Source organism: Procambarus clarkii, chromosome 61 (genome assembly GCF_040958095.1).
Source record: "Procambarus clarkii isolate CNS0578487 chromosome 61, FALCON_Pclarkii_2.0, whole genome shotgun sequence".
Taxonomy (NCBI): domain Eukaryota; kingdom Metazoa; phylum Arthropoda; class Malacostraca; order Decapoda; family Cambaridae; genus Procambarus; species Procambarus clarkii.
The window spans coordinates 21,330,394-21,348,407 of NC_091210.1; positions in this window are offsets into that span (position 1 = coordinate 21,330,394).

Genomic DNA, 18,014 nt, shown 5'->3' on the forward strand with positions numbered 1-18,014 from the left:
TAAAATGAGAGGGAGAGAAAGAGAGAGAGAGAGAGAGAGAGAGAGAGAGAGAGAGAGAGAGAGAGAGAGAGAGAGAGAGAGAGAGAGAGAGAGAGAGAGAGCGAGAGAGAGAGAGAGAGAGAGAGAGAGAGCGAGAGCGAAAGAGAGAGAGAGAGAGAGAGAGAGAGAGAGAGAGAGAGAGAGAGAGAGAGAGAGAGAGAGAGAGAGAGAGAGAGAGAGAGATAGATAGAGAGAGAGAGCGCGAGAGAGAGAGAGAGAGAGAGAGAGAGAGAGAGAGAGAGAGAGAGAGAGAGAGAGAGAGAGAGAGAGAGAGCGAGCGAGAGCGAGAGAGAGAGAGAGAGAGAGAGCGAGAGAGAGAGAGAGAGAGAGAGAGAGAGAGAGAGAGCGAGAGCGAGAGAGCGAGAGAGAGAGAGAGAGAGAGAGAGAGAGAGAGAGAGAGAGAGAGAGAGAGAGAGAGAGAGAGAGAGAGAGAGAGAGAGAGAGAGAGAGAGAGAGAGAGAGAGCGAGAGAGAGAGAGAGAGAGAGAGAGCGAGAGAGAGAGAGAGAGAGAGAGAGAGAGAGAGAGAGAGAGAGAGAGAGAGAGAGAGAGCGAGAGAGAGAGAGAGAGAGAGAGAGAGAGAGAGAGAGAGAGAGAGAGAGAGAGAGAGAGAGAGAGAGAGAGAGAGAGAGAGAGCGAGAGAGTTTGCCAATTCTGTCCAATGGACAAATTAATATTCACTTGGAATCCTTAACTAATTTTAGTCTTACTAGTTTTATGTTCACAATAACAAGTGCTGCAAGTGGTCTGATGTTGACTGTCCTACTCCAGGCTTTATCACCCCACTGAAGTCCTTCCTTAAGCCAACATCACAACATTAAGATAATTCTCTCAACCATAAACATCAACTAACAATCTATGGTGTGATGCCTGGAACTATAGTCAAGTTGAATGAAATATTTTATTGGTTAAAGACTAAATAAATAATGAGTGAGAGTGAAAAGTGAACGAGTCAAATTATGTACTGAAAGAGTGGGAGTGAATAGTGCATGAGTCAAATTATGTACTGAAAGAGTGGGAGTGAATAGTGCATGAGTCAAATTATGTACTGAAAGAGTGGGAGTGAATAGTGCATGAGTCAAATTATGTACTGAAAGAGTGGGAGTGAATAGTGCATGAGTCAAATTATGTACTGAAAGAGTGGGAGTGAATAGTGCATGAGTCAAATTATGTACTGAAAGAGTGGGAGTGAATAGTGCATGAGTCAAATTATGTACTGAAAGAGTGGGAGTGAATAGTGCATGAGTCAAATTATGTACTGAAAGAGTGGGAGTGAATAGTGCATGAGTCAAATTATGTACTGAAAGAGTGGGAGTGAATAGTGCATGAGTCAAATTATGTACTGAAGGAGTGGGAGTAAATAGTGCATGAGTCAAATTATGTACTGAAAGAGTGGGAGTGAATAGTGCATGAGTCAAATTATGTACTGAAAGAGTGGGAGTGAATAGTGCATGAGTCAAATTATGTACTGAAAGAGTGGGAGTGAATAGTGCATGAGTCAAATTATGTACTGAAAGAGTGGGAGTGAATAGTGCATGAGTCAAATTATGTACTGAAAGAGTGGGAGTGAATAGTGCATGAGTCAAATTATGTACTGAAAGAGTGGGAGTGAATAGTGCATGAGTCAAATTATGTACTGAAAGAGTGGGAGTGAATAGTGCATGAGTCAAATTATGTACTGAGTGAAAATGAATAGCGATACAGTGACAATGGAAAATGTTGAATTACAGATGGGAACTAAAATAATAACTCAGGGTGATAAGATAAGATATCTCTTAGCGATATGAATGAAGAGCCTCTTTCAAAACGAAGCCTTATATGTAGCCTGGTATTTTATTTCTTGCTATGTAGCAAGAAATTTTACTCTACTATGATGCATATACTTTTAAGTAGCGGTTACTCACATATGTGTGTGTTGTGTACCCGCGTTTGGTGTACACATAACATTTACTTATTTAAACCCTTAAACATTCATTCATTCATTCAGTCATATTGAATTCGGTATGCGGGTCGACGCCGACACATGTGGAACCTGATGGAACCACGGAGGAGCCGACAACAGAGGTGAAGAACCTGAAGGAACCACGGAAGAGTCGATAACAGAGGCGAAGAACCTGAGGGAACCACGGAAGTGCCGACAACAGAGGCGAAGAACCTCAGGGAACCACGGAAGTGCCGACAACAGAGGCGAAGAACCTGAGGGAACCACGGAAGTGCCGACAACAGAGGCGAAGAACCTAAGGGAACCACGGAAGTGCCGACAACAGAGGCGAAGAACCTGAGGGAACCACGGAAGTGCCGACAACAGAGGCGAAGAACCTCAGGGAACCACAGAAGAAGCGAAAATAGCGGTGAGGAACCCAAGGGAACCACAGAAGAACCAGCAATAGTGGTGAGGAACCTCAGGGAACCACAGAAGAACCAGCAATAGTGGTGAGGAACCTGAGGGAACCACAGAAGAGCCTGCAGTAGTATGAGCACTGAATGAATACGGAATTTATTCACAGCATTCGATTATATGTGTAATAATATTTTACCTTTATTATTTTCTTAACCATTACCCAAAAAATTATGCTAAACCTTAATGATTAATGAGGCGTTGAGGAGTCTCCATAAATTAAAGTGTTGTAGACTTAATTCTCCCATGACGCCTGTGAACATAAATTCATGGTGGCTTGAGCGCCCCCTGCTGGGGAATAATGGGGCTCATGTTGGGGAAATTTATGAGCAGGGGAAAAAAAGGGCAAATTTGACAATGGAAATATAAGCGACAAGACGAAGATTCGTGACTGGAATATTGTCAATGTTTGGTGGAAGGTAGAGAAGGTATAGAGTGAGAAGGAATTATTTTTTAGGTAAAGTAGTTATAAAGTAATTGGTTTATGACGTATGTCCTAGGAGGGGGCCTAATGGCTGAGTGGATAGCGTTAGGGATTCGTATCCCTAAGGTTCCGGGTTTGATCCCCGGCGGAGGTAAAAGCAAATAGGCAGAGTTTCTTTTACCCTGATGCACCAGTTCACCTAGAAGTAAATAGGTACCTGGGAGTTAGACAGCTGCTCCGGGCGGCTTCCTGGGGATGTGTATAAAAAAGGAGACCACGTCGAGGACCGGGTCGCAGGGACGCTAAGCCCCGAATTCATCTCAAGATAACCTCAAGACAGGAGAGTCAGAGAAACAGATCAACATTTAAGGCTAGGCTCACCCAAATTTGCAGAGATAATGGTCTTGGGTACGGGATGAACATAGGCTGGTCGGGGGCACTAGAATTCAAAAGGAATCAGTGTTCCAGTGCCACATTCTGACCCCCCTCCCCCACCCCCGACGAGTTTTTGGCACTACAGGATCGCTTCACAGCTTTAACAGCTAACTAAGCTAAGCGATAGTATTAGAAATACTTTCTAAGCTAACTTTTCAGACCAATTTTTTGCTTATAGTAATATTTATTTTATTTTTTTTATTTATTTATTATTTTATTTATGCATATACACGAAGGTACATTGGGAATGTGAGGATACATAAAATGGTAATTACAGTCTTGTAAAGCCACTAGTACGCGCAGCGTTTCGGGCAGGAATATGCACCATTATTTACTGATCTCAGGAAAATTAATAGAAATTTCCTGCTGTCAATAATTTTCGAGGACTCACTACAAACAGACGATTCTTAGTGTCAAAGGTTTACACAGCAACAACTTTTTACCATAGTAAGAGGTACTGTTATATGTGTCAGAGTAACGGGTTATTAATAGATTTACCACAGTTAGAAGTACCTATTATATATACCAGAGTAAGGAGTAACTATTGTATATACTAGAGTAAGGGGTAACTATTATATTTACAAGAGTAAGGGGTAACTATTACATTTACCAGAGTAAGGGGTAACTATTACATTTACCAGAGTACGGGGTAACAATTATATTTACAAGAGTAAGGGGTAACTATTATATTTACCAGAGTAAGGGGTAACTATTACATTTACCAGCGTAAGGGGTAACTATTTTATTTACAAAAGTAAGGGGTAACTATTACATTTACCAGAGTAAGGAGTAACTATTATATTTACCAGAGTAAGGGGTAACTATTATATTTACCAGAGTAAGGGGTAACTATTCTTTTTTAGTAGTTCACCCAATTAATCTCCTCTCACTGCCGACCATCTACACATTACACAATTATATTTTTTATACTTGAGAGACAGAAAGATAGACAGTGACAGATAAAGACAAAGACAGAGACAGTCTGCTCTTTATCTGCCCGAAACGCTTTGCGTAATAGTGGCTTTAGGCATTGTATGTACTAGCTCTATATATAAATCTATCAATTTTTGTATAACCTCTTATATGTATGTACTTTACCTAAATAAACATTTATTTATTTATTTATTTATTTATTTATTTATTACAGGTTTGGAAACAAAGAAACTGACAGATACAGCTAGAAAAACATACAGCAAACAGACCGAAAGAGACAGAAAGATGGAGTATACTGAATCTTGCAGGACGGCCTGTTGTTGACAATGCAATTTTATGCCAATAGATGGCGTATGATGTCTCTTATGGCTGCTCTTTTCCTTGCCTGTTGTTAGTGGTCTTTCCTACCGATAGATGGCATGAACAGTATTATCACCTCCGTATTCACCTTAAACATTAATGCACAAATCCCGTATCTTATTATAAAGGTTTTATATCCTGTTAGTATTAACTACCTGGAGCTCTGAAGTTACTTTATTTACTCCTGAGGATACCATCATAATGTCTCTAAAGTTTTCAGGCCCTTCAGAGAGAGATAGATAGACAGAGAGAGAGACAGACAGAGCCAGAGAGAAACATCGACAGAGACAGACAAAGACAGACAAAGAAACAAACATAGACTCTGAAACAGACAGACTGATAGACACAGCTAGAGACAGACAGACAGAAAAAGAAACAGAGACAAAGAGAATGACCGACACAGCTAGAGACAGAGAGAATAACCGACACAGCTAGAGACAGAGAGAATAACCGACACAGCTAGAGGCAGAGAGACAGACAGACACACATAAAGGAAGAGACAAAGACAGAGGCAGAGACAGAGATATACAGTAGATAAATTGATATATATGTGGATGGATAGATGAATAAAAAGAAGAGCAGGTGCACGGATAGATAGATGGATAGAAAGCTAGGTGGACAGATAGATCGAAAGGTAGATGGAAATATGAGTAGAAAGCTAGATGATTCCCCCAGGATCATCCATTACTGTTGTCGGTTCTTCCGGGGTTCCCTCAGGTTCCACACAATTATTGACAATCCCCACTTGGGGACTGTCAGCTCCAATGATCTCAGTATATAGACAAGACAACAACGTCTCTCTCTAGGCGATTAACAATGCACAAACAACATGGCTCTATCAGAGAACATATAATCTCCACACACAACCAGATCATCACCAGAGACTTCTTGATAAGCAACACTGAAATAATCGACAGATATAACGACAACTGCAGATGGGATATCAACGAGACACTACATATCAAGAAGTCGAGACCAGCATACAACAGCCAGCAAACACATAATTACATTCTACTCACTTCAAGACCCAGAAACAACGCAGATACAGAACCTAATGACACTACTAATACCCCCTGATCCATTTATTCATTGATACCCCTTGATCCATTTATTCATTGATACCCCTAGATCCATTTATTCATTAACATATTTAATACTCCCTTTTTATTACATTCATCCTCCACCTCACTCAAAGAGTATATAATCCGATGATAAACTCGGTAAAATTGTATTTGAAAATGTAAAGTGTATATACCCAGGTGTCAGACTATAATAAAGTGTAAAAATGAACTTTAGAGACTCAATTTTTCATCTTCCCTCGACAGTGAAGAAAAACGTAAGAAATAAGAAAGATTTGAGCTAGAATCATTAATCTTACCCTTTCGGTTACATTCAACAATATGTATATATATATATATATATATATATATATATATATATATATATATATATATATATATATATATATATATATATATATATATTTATATATATATATATAAATATATATATATATATATATATATATATATATATATATATATATATATATATATATATATTTATATATATATATATAAATATATATATATATATATATATATATATATATATATGTCGTACCTAATAGCCAGAACGCACTTCTCAGCCTACTATTCAAGGCCCGATTTGCCTAATAAGCCAAGTTTTCATGAATTAATGTTTTTTCGTCTACCTAACCTACCTAACCTAACCTAACCTAGCTTTTTTTGGCTACCTAACCTAACCTTACCTATAAATATAGGTTAGGTTAGGTTAGGTAGGGTTGGTTAGGTTCGGTCATATATCTACGTTAATTTTAACTCCAATAACAAAAAATTGACCTCATACATAGAGAAAAGGGTTGCTTTATCATTTCATAAGAAAACAATTATAGTAAATATAATAATTCAGAAAAACTTGGCTTATTAGGCAAATCGGGCCTTGAATAGTAGGCTGAGAAGTGAGTTCTGGCTACTAGGTACGACATATATATATATATATTTATATATATATATGTATATATATATATATATATATATATATATATATATATATATATATATATATATATATATATATATATATATATATATATATATGTGTTGTACCTAGTAGCCAGAACGTCGTACTCGGCCTACTATGCAAGGCCCGATATGCCTAATAAGCCAAGTTTTCCTGAATTAATATATTTACTATAATTTTTTTCTTATGAAATGATAAAGCAACCCTTTTCTCTATGTATGAGGTCAATTTTTTTTCATTGGAGTTAAAATTAACGTAGATATATGACCGAACCTAACCAACCCTACCTAACCTCACCTAACCTATATTTATAGGTAAGGTTAGGTTAGGTAGCCAAAAAAAGCTAGGTTAGGTTAGGTTAGGTAGGTTAGGTAGACGAAAAAACATTAATTCATGAAAACTTGGCTTATTAGGCAAATCGGGCCTTGAATAGTAGGCTGAGAAGTGCGTTCTGGCTATTAGGTACGACATATATATATATATATATATATATATATATATATATATATATATATATATATATATATATATATATATATATATATGTTGTACCTAGTAGCCAGAACGTCGTACTCGGCCTACTATGCAAGGCCCGATATGCCTAATAAGCCAAGTTTTCCTGAATTAATATATTTTCTCAAATTTTTTCTTATGAAATGATAAAGCTACCCATTTCATTATGTATGAGGTCATTTTTTTTTTATTGGAGTTAAAATTAACGTAGATATATGACCGAACCTAACCAACCCTACCTAACCTAACCTAACCTAACCTATCTTTATAGGTTAGGTTAGGTTAGGTAGCCGAAAAAGTTAGGTTAGGTTACGTTAGGTAGGTTAGGTAGTCGAAAAACAATTAATTCATGAAATTTGGCTTATTTGGCAAATCAGGCCTTGCATAGTAGGCTGACAAGTGCGTTCTGGCTACTAGGTACGACATATGTATGTATATATATATATATATATATATATATATATATATATATATATATATATATATATATATATATATATATATATATATATAGTTTGTGAGGGTACCACCTCTGGTGCCAATGTGGGGACCCATAGCCTCGGAGAAGAAAATAAAAAGTATTCAGAGGAGACCTTGTGGTTTCTCACTGAACACTAATATTATCTTCTCCTACCACCCCCATTCTTTTGTATGTACACATATATATTTACTTTATTTGAAACTTTGTTACAAATATATATATATATATATATATATATATATATATATATATATATATATAAATATATATATATATATATATATATATATATATATATATATATATATATATATATATATATATATATATATATATATATGTATATATGACAGTGTCAGAGCACGTAGGAAGAATTGAAGCAGGAATTTTTCTTCACGGGTTAATTTTCGTGATTTACACACACACACACACACACACACACACACACACACACACACACACACACACACACACACACACACACACACACACAGGGGGCCTCGTAGCCTGGTGGATAGCGCGCAGGGCTCGTAATTCTGTGGCGCGGGTTCGATTCCCGCACGAGGCAGAAACAAATGGGCAAAGTTTCTTTCACCCTAAGTGCCCCTGTTACCTAGCAGTAAATAGGTACCTGGGAGTTAGTCAGCTGTCACGGGCTGCTTCCTGGTGTGTGTGTGTGTGTGTGTGGTGTGGGGAAAAAAAAAAAGTAGTAAACAGTTGATTGACAGTTGAGAGACGGGCCGAAAGAGCAAAGCTCAACCCCCGCAAAAACACAACTAGTAAACACAACTAGTAAACACACACACACACACACACACACACACACACACACACACACACACACACACACACACACACACACACACACACAGTACCGCATAAGAGGCTGGTACATAAGTTGGAGAGACAGGCAGGTGTAGCTGGTAAGGTGCTCCAGTGGATAAGGGTGTATCTAGGCAATAGGAAGCAGAGAGTTACGGTGAGGGGTGAGACCTCCGATTGGCGTGAAGTCACCAGTGGAGTCCCACAGGGCTCTGTACTCGGTCCTATCTTGTTTCTGATATATGTAAATGATCTCCCGGAGGGTATCGATTCATTTCTCTCAATGTTTGCGGACGATGCTAAAATTATGAGAAGGATTAAAACAGAAGAGGACTGTTTGAGGCTTCAAGAAGACCTAGACAAGCTGAAGGAATGGTCGAACAAATGGTTGTTAGAGTTTAACCCAACCAAATGTAATGTAATGAAAATAGGTGTAGGGAGCAGGAGGCCAGATACAAGGTATCATCTGGGAGAGGAAATTCTTCATGAGTCAGAGAAGGAAAAAGATTTGGGGGTTGATATCACGCCAGACCTGTCTCCTGCAGCACATATCAAGCGGATAACATCAGCGGCATATGCCAGGCTGGCCAACATACGAACGGCATTCAGAAACTTGTGTAAAGAATCATTCAGAACTTTGTATACCACATATGTCAGGCCAATCCTGGAGTATGCAGCCCCAGCATGGAGTCCATATCTAGTCAAGGATAAGACTAAACTGGAAAAGGTTCAAAGGTTTGCCACCAGACTAGTACCCGAGCTGAGAGGTATGAGCTACGAGGAGAGACTACGGGAATTAAACCTCACTTCGCTGGAAGACAGAAGAGTTAGGGGGGACATGATCACCACATTCAAGATTCTGAAGGGGATTGATAGGGTAGATAAAGACAGTCTATTTAACACAAGGGGAACACGCACAAGGGGACACAGGTGGAAACTGAGTGCCCAAATGAGCCACAGAGATATTAGAAAGAACTTTTTTAGTGTCAGAGTGGTTGACAAGTGGAATGCATTAGGGGGTGATGTGGTGGAGGCTGACTCCATACACAGTTTCAAGTGTAGATATGACAGAGCCCGAAAGGTTCAGGAATCTGTACACCTGTTGTTTGACGGTTGAGAGGCGGGACCAAGGAGCCAGAGCTCAACCCCTGCAAACACAACTAGGTGAGTACAACTAGGTGAGTACACATATGTCGTACCTAGTAGCCAGAATGCACTTCTCAGCCTACTATGCAAGGCCGAATTTGCCTAATAAGCCAAGTTTTCATGAATTAATTGGTTTTCGACTACCTAACCTACCTAACTTAACCTAACCTAATTTTTTCGGCTACCTAACCTAACCTAACCTATAAAGATAGGTTAGGTTAGGTTAGGTAGGGTTGGTTAGGTTCGGTCATATATCTACGTTAATTTTAACTCCAATACAAAAAAATTGACCTCATACATAATGAAATATGTAACTTTATAATTTCATAAGAAAAAAATTAAAGAAAATATATTAATTCAGGAAAACTTGGCTTATTAGGCAAATCGGGCCTTGCATAGTAGGCTGAGAAGTGCGTTCTGGCTACTAGGTACGACATATATATATATATATATATATATATATATATATATGTCGTACCTAATAGCCAGAACGCACTTCTCAGCCTACTATTCAAGGCCCGATTTGCCTAATAAGCCAAGTTTTCATGAATTAATGTTTTTTCATCTACCTAACCTACCTAACCTAACCTAACCTAGCTTTTTTTGGCTACCTAACCTAACCTTACCTATAAATATAGGTTAGGTTAGGTTAGGTAGGGTTGGTTAGGTTCGGTCATATATCTACGTTAATTTTAACTCCAATAAAAAAAAATTGACCTCATACATAGAGAAAAGGGTTGCTTTATCATTTCATAAGAAAAAAATTATAGTAAATATATTAATTCAGGAAAACTTGGCTTATTAGGCAAATCGGGCCTTGAATAGTAGGCTGAGAAGTGAGTTCTGGCTACTAGGTACGACATATATATATATATATATATATATATATATATATATATATATATATATATATATATATATATATATATATATATATATATATATATGCAATTGACGATCACAAAACACTGATCATTTTATGCGGAAAATCCACAGAGAAATATTAAATGAGGTGAACGTTTCGGCTTGTTATAGCCTTTGTCAACACCAGTCTGGTGTTGACAAAGGCTTTAACAAGCCGAAACGTTCACCTCATTTCATATTTCTCTGTGGATTTTCCGCATATATTTATATATATATATATATATATATATATATATATATATATATATATATATATACATATATATATATATATATATATATATATATATATATATATATATATATATATATATATATATATATATATATATATATATATATATATATAATATATAAGCTCTTACTTAGCACGCAAAGCATTTCGGGCAATTACTTAATCCTTATTCTCTCATGAATACCACCCACCAAATCGTTTAAGATCCCGGTACCCATTTTATTGTTGGGTAGACAGAGGCTACAGGTTAGGATTGGGACCCAGTAAATCCTCCCTGGCCACGATACGAACCCAGGTCAAAGCGCTTGCGAAACGGAATACGAGTGTCTTACCACTTCGCCACAGAGACGCCACGAGAATTGCAAGTCGCGTGTCAGAGAATTAATAGTTGCAAGTGGCAAGCAGCGTCAACTTGGCCACGATCAAGGCCACACACTCAGGTTATACACCACACATACCAAGATGTCTCAGTTACTGCATATTGCATTTTTACACCCAGTGGTGACGTTGCTGAAATATTTATTTCGTAATTTGGAGTGTTCGGCGAGACTCCGAATTTGTTCGGTTTCCCTGTGTTGGGGAATTATTATCATTGCTATTTTTTGGCGCTGTTAGTGGCTGGGTTTTTGGGTGAGTGTGCGTACGTACATGTACGTTTTCTTGCAAGAACCTACGTGCGCTTATGTGTTCTTGCATATGCGTACGTGCACGCGCTCATCTTATTGAATTCACGTAGTTGTGAGTAAATATAAATATGCTACTTACATTTTGCATGCATGTATATTAGTTAAACGTATTAAAGTACATGTTGCATGCATTTGCTTTTGTGCGTGCTTTATGTATGCATGTCTGTGCATACTATGCATAAGTTTGTGTTCTTTGCGGGCTGTCACCAAAGTCCTAGTATTGTCACCCAATAACTAGAGCCCACGAGTGAAATAAAATCATTGCAATCCAGCACAAAGGCAGTGAATTCAATAAAGTTTGGAGTGGTTTTCGCAGCAGACATAAACAGCTCCGAGAATTCTAGCGAGAAAATAATAAACGAACAGCGAAATATATTACAGTCAGCTCTCCTGATACTTTCTGAACAGGAGGGACCAGGCCTTAGAACAGGAGGGACCAGGCCTTAGAACAGGAGGGACCAGGCCTTAGAACAGGAGGGACCAGGCCTTAGAGCCTATACGTTCTCACTTTCAACTCCTCTAAACTTTTACGTTAATAGTTTAGCATTACGCAGATAGGCTTCCTCGCTCATAATGGATAGGCTTCCTCGCTCATAATGGATAGGCTTCCTCGCTCATAATGGATCGGGTAATAAAACCGGATAGGGCCGGTTTATATATAAAAATGATAAGGCCAGCTGTGATTGTGGGATCAAGTCTTATTGTTTAACTATGGAAGTGTGAATTCATTAATTTCAACACATATTTGATATATTAAACCTTCTGAGTACTTTAAAAGGTTAGATGCTGAAAGGTTTAATACAATAAAATAATGACGTGTAATATTGTGACTTTAAAGACGAAGAACTTGACCATATATATATATATATATATATATATATATATATATATATATATATATGTATTTATATATATATATATATATATATATATATATATATATATATATATATATATATATATATATATATATATATATAAAACCTAGAAGGGGTATCACCTCTGGTGCAAGTGTAAGGACCCATAGCCTCGGAGAAGAAAATAAAGAGTACTCAGAGAAGACCCCGTGGATCCTCACTGAACATTTTGATATTTTCTTCTCCTACCACTCCTATTCTTTTGGTATGTGTGTACAGTATATATATATATATATATATATATATATATATATATATATATATATATATATATATATATATATATATATATATATATATATATATATATATATATATCTAACTTTATTTGAAAATTTCATCACTCAAAAAGGGTTACAGCATTGGTTACATGCAGGGTACAAGGCTACTTGTCACAAGTTGTAGAGTTCCTCCAGCTCCTCAGATGGCGGGCAGAAACCATGGATGCAGTGAGCATTTCCTCTCTGGATTGCCACACTAAGGCGCTGAAAGAGAAAACTGGCAGCTCGAGGGTCTCTTGTTGTTTCAATTAGCTTGGATCCCCCAGCTCCTTCAAAAAACTAGCAGCATTTTTACCCCCAGGCACCAAGTGTCTCTGAGGCAATGGGGACAAAATTGTAGTGGTGCTCAAGGTCTCTGTATTTACGTGATTTTGCTGCTTCTCGGTGATTGGCAGCACCTCCTGCTTGTATAGCACTGAAGTCAACATAGGTGTTGACTAAAGTTCAAACGCAAGTGTAGTCCCACACCAACTGTCTACCATTCTTCTATCGTTCACCGTGATTCCGTCTGGGCGACCGACAGGGTCATCAGAGTTGCGGGTCATTAGGTAACAGGGCTCTCACTCTGCTGGACAACAGGCTGTGGTAAGGCTTCTCTGAATAATGTCGTTAACCTCGCCGTGTCTTGCATGCCATCCTCTTGTCCTTTGACAGAGAAGGCCATGCCGTCCGCACCTGTCGGCCACTGCCTCAGCCGCAAATACACCTGTATTCGGTGTGGTTTGGGGCAGCGAGGTGGAGAGCCACGACAATTCGGAGGGCCTGCGGTGTAAGACGGTTGCCGGTTGCTGACATTGGGGTTGCTAATAGAAAGTAACCTGCATGGGGGAGCTGCTACAGCTCTAAGTCGGGCAGTATCATATGGTGTTGTCGCAGCTTCTTGGTAGGCAATGGGGCGATCCCAGCTGGATTGATTATGGGCTTCAGAAGGCAGTGGTTGGGGTGCTGGTCCTGCAAGAAAGAGACCCATTTGGTTGTGCAGTCTGTGAAGCTGGGATCATGTACCCCTGCCTGTTGAACTTGGTGCTCAGGTAGGATTTCCTTCACCAAGTTGTCAGACCCCACTGAAGAGGACAGGAACGCTGGGACAGCAATTTGTGTTGCTGTGCGCACGCCAAGGCCCCCGAGTCTGACAGGAAGGGAAGCCTGTATCCACACTGAGTCGCTGAGAGAAACGTTGAGGTCTTTTTCTAGCATTGATTTCAGCAATCTGTCATACTCTTCTAATTTAATATTGTTGAAAGATGGCGAACATCTTAGAAAGTAGGTCAGCCTGGGGAGGGACAAGCATCTGGTGATGAGGTAAAGTGCATCATGAGCATCGATGTCTTCAATCCTCTCGTTCATCCTCTTCAGGTCAATGATCTTCTTACCAAGGACCTCGTCGATGGCATTCCTTCCAAGAGGAGCACCTAGGAGTGTGCTGTCCTCAGGGTTGGTTGTATAAATATCAGGCAAAACAACCTTCATTTGCTCTATTATGTGCTGGTTGATGGAGGGTATTTCGCACTTGGAAGAGTTCAGGGTGAGGCCTAGACTTGCTCCTTGCTCCTGAATTACTCTTATGTCGTCCATGAGTGAGGCTGGGGAGCCGGCTAGAGTACCATCGTCCAAAAACCAAATGTTGAGCTCACTGGAAAGGTTATCGGTGACTTCCTTGATGACTAGGCAAAAAAGAAAAGGAGCAAGGGGGTCACCCTGTTGGACACCTTCTTTTGATTCAATTTCATGTTCCCCGAATAGCAGAGTTAGATTCTTGCTATAGCATGAGTTTACAAACAGGTAGAGGGAAGGAAAACGGCGTTGAACCGCACTGAGTACTGCATCCCTTCTAACCAGAGTGAAAGCATTTTTGAGGTCTAGTTTTATCAGGGATTTTTCATCCGTAATGTTGGCAATGTAAGCCTTAGCTGCATGAGCCGCTGCCTCACACCCTTGGGGAAGCCAAACTCAAGCTGTTTTGGCTTCAGCATGTCGGCTGCTGGCTGACTAACTATTCTAGCAGCAGCCTTAGCGACGAGACGCCGGAGTGAATTGCCCACCGCTATCGGTCTGATTCCTCCATCTTTTTTTTTTCTCAGAGCACAGAGGGTAGCGCCAAAAAAGAGAGGCCGTATGGTCTCTGGTATGTTGCCAGCTAGACATGTGTTGGAGAATGTAGTTAGTTCCACCAGGAGGCCCTGTGCAATGTCTCCTAGTGCAGGGGTGAGCATTTGTTTGATGTGGTTGGGTCTTAGTCCTGTGAACCCACCTGTTGATCCTGGTGGGAAGGATAAAGCTTCTTTATGCACCATGGATTCGAGCACACACAGGGGTTCTGCTCTGGTGACACCGACTAGGGGAACACTGTCGTCACGAGAAGCTCTGGGTGGGTGTTTTTCCCTCAGGGCTTGTGCTGTATGGGCATCCCTGGTGGCAACTGTGTCTTCACTGGTGATGACTCTGATCGCCCCTATTGTGTTGCCTTCTTCTATTTTCTTGCTGATTGTTGCTCTGATTTTGGATGCCTCGGTTCTGCTGTTGATACCTTTCCTGCGGTGGGTGTTTTTGGCACGGGTGGGGAGGGGTGCCTGGTTGTCCTCTCTAGGAAAACTATTTATAGCCATAATGACTGAGGAAGCTAGTGATTTGTCTCTCCTTGCAGGGACAGCTTGGCATATGTTTCCAAACAGGAGAAGGTTGCACCATGCTTGGATGGTTCCGGGGAGTCATTAACCTTTTTCAAGAGGCTAGACAGTTTGGCTGCCACTTGGGGGCGGGCAGCTTTGGGAATGTGCTGCAAGGTTCCAACCGATGTTGCTTTGATGGCTTCTAGAAGGTTCTCAGTCGAAATGAAGCTGTTGGGGGTGTTTTCCCTGACTGCTGGAGTGGGGCCTTGATTGATACCCTCTTTGGGAGGGCGCCACATACCCGGACAATCGGTTCCGTTGTGAGCATGCTTGTGCACATCTCCGTTACGCTTGAGTCTCCACACCTTGTCACACACTTGGCATGTGCCGTCACACACTTGGCATGTGCCGTACCTGTCGTCGATTGATGGCTCCTCTTGCCTGAGGGAAGCCTGGCTGTCAGTCATGACCTGCGACATCGGTGGGCGCTGGGCGGACGCTGGGTGGGTGCTGGGCGGACGCTGGGCGGGCGCGGGGAGGACGCTGGGTGGGCGCTGGGCGGACGTAGGATGAGGGGTGGACACAGGGAGGTACCGGTCGCGATGAGGGCTGGTGCGATGAGGACCCCATCGTGGGGCAGGGGGGGGGGGATGACCGGCACCTCTCGACTCGTGGGTTGGGTGACGGAACACACTTGAGGGTATGGGGAGGGGGGGGGGGGGGGTCAGAGGGGTGACACTAACACGTTTGTATAATTTCGTGGAATATCACTGCACAATATCATACACTTGTAATGTGGTTCACTGTGGACTGGATGCACTTAAAACACGATACCAGTTTCGCGAGGTATCTATTTTTCAGGGATATTTTCATAAACACTTACACAAGGGTCACTCCACCCCCCCCCCCCCCCTCTCGTCTGACAGCACAACAACTCCCCATCCCCCCTCTCCCCTCCACCACCACAATAATCGAGGGAGCCCCTCAGGGCGCCCTTGTTGCCCCTCACTGTAGTTCAGATGATTCCACACTGCCAGTCCACTTGTTTGATTGTTTTTGGTTGCGATAGTTCACCCTGGACACTTCCCGCCACTCTCACACCTTCCCAGGATGTTCACACTGCACACTGTTGAGTCTGGGCCCCGTGGGGTCACTAGATGTTGGCAGAGTGGCCGGCAGAGCCTCCTCCCAGCGCCCGTTGGGAGGACGCTGGGTGTCCACAGGGAACATATCTATATAAATAAAAATGGATATGTTCGTTTGTTTAATATAGCTAATCTCCGGAAGTACTTCACCGATTGCTTTAAATTTTTCACACAATGTTCCATTCGCATCTGAGTGTTTTTTTTTTTTTAAACTTTGTTTTTCATGTGAGAGAAATCTTTGAAACCTCTTGACCGATTGCTTTGAAATGTTGACACAACTTTGCATTTGAATAGGCGCACGTGTTTTTATATACCTACTATATACAAGCCTCACCTGTGACAGGAAAGAACATGTTTTTTTTGAAAAACAGCTCCATCTGTTGGATGTAAGAGCAATTCATGCTGTAATCTCATAAGTTCTTCACCCATTGCCTTGAAATTCTGACACAACGTTTCATTTGAATATGCATGTGTTTTTATATACCTACTATATAGATGTGACACATGTGACAGGTAAATTTTTTTTTTTTTTTTTTTAAGCGCCATCTGTTGCACTTAATAGCAACACACACGATATACTAAATATGTTATGAATTCCATTTCAATGTTTCCAATTGCATTGATATATTGAATTTTCATAGATTTCGATTTATTATAATTTTGATTTAATTATTTTGTATGACATTGTGTTGGAGTTGAGCTGTGTTGTTTACCATACCATTCATTTCATAAGTATAAGTATAAATGACCCATCAGTGACAAGTAAAAACATTTTTTTTAATAAACAGCGCCATCTGTTGCACGTAGGAGCCATACACACTATCGTCACAAATAAAAATGAAAATGTTGGTTTGTGCATAACCGCTATTCTCCGAAAGTTCTTCAACGATTGCTTTGAAATTTTCACACAACGTTTCATTCGCATCCGAGCGGGTTTTTATACAAATACTATATAGATGTCATGTCTGTGACGGTAAAATAAGTATTTTTTTTCTGAAAAATTGTGTTTTCATGTGTTTCAAGGGAAATCTTCGAAACCTCTATACCGATTGCTTTGAAATTTTGACACAACGTTGCATTCGAATAGGCGCGTCTTTTTATATATCTACTAAATACATGCCTCACCTGTGACAGGAAAAAATCATGCTTTTTGGAAAAACAGTGTTATCTGTTGGACGTAAGAGCAACACACGCTGTAATCTCCGAAAGTTCTTTACCGATTGCTTTAAAATTTTGACACAAAGTTGCATTCGAATAGGCGCGTCTTTTTACATACCTACTATATAGATGTCACACGTCTGACATGCGTTTTTGAAAAACTGCGCCATCTGTTGCACATAATAGCAACATTAATGCTATACTAAATATGTCACGAAATCCATTTCATGTTTCCGATTGCGTTGATAAATTTTATTTCATAGATTTCGATTTATTTTATTTTATATTGAAATATTTTGTGTGTCATTGTGTTGGAATTGAGCTGTGTTGTTTACCATTCCGTTCATTTCGTAAATATAAGTATAGAAGCAACACTTGTAACAGGTAAAACTATTCTTTTCTTGAAAAACAGCGCCATCTGGGACATGTGAGAACAACACACATGCTATTCTAAAATATTACAATTC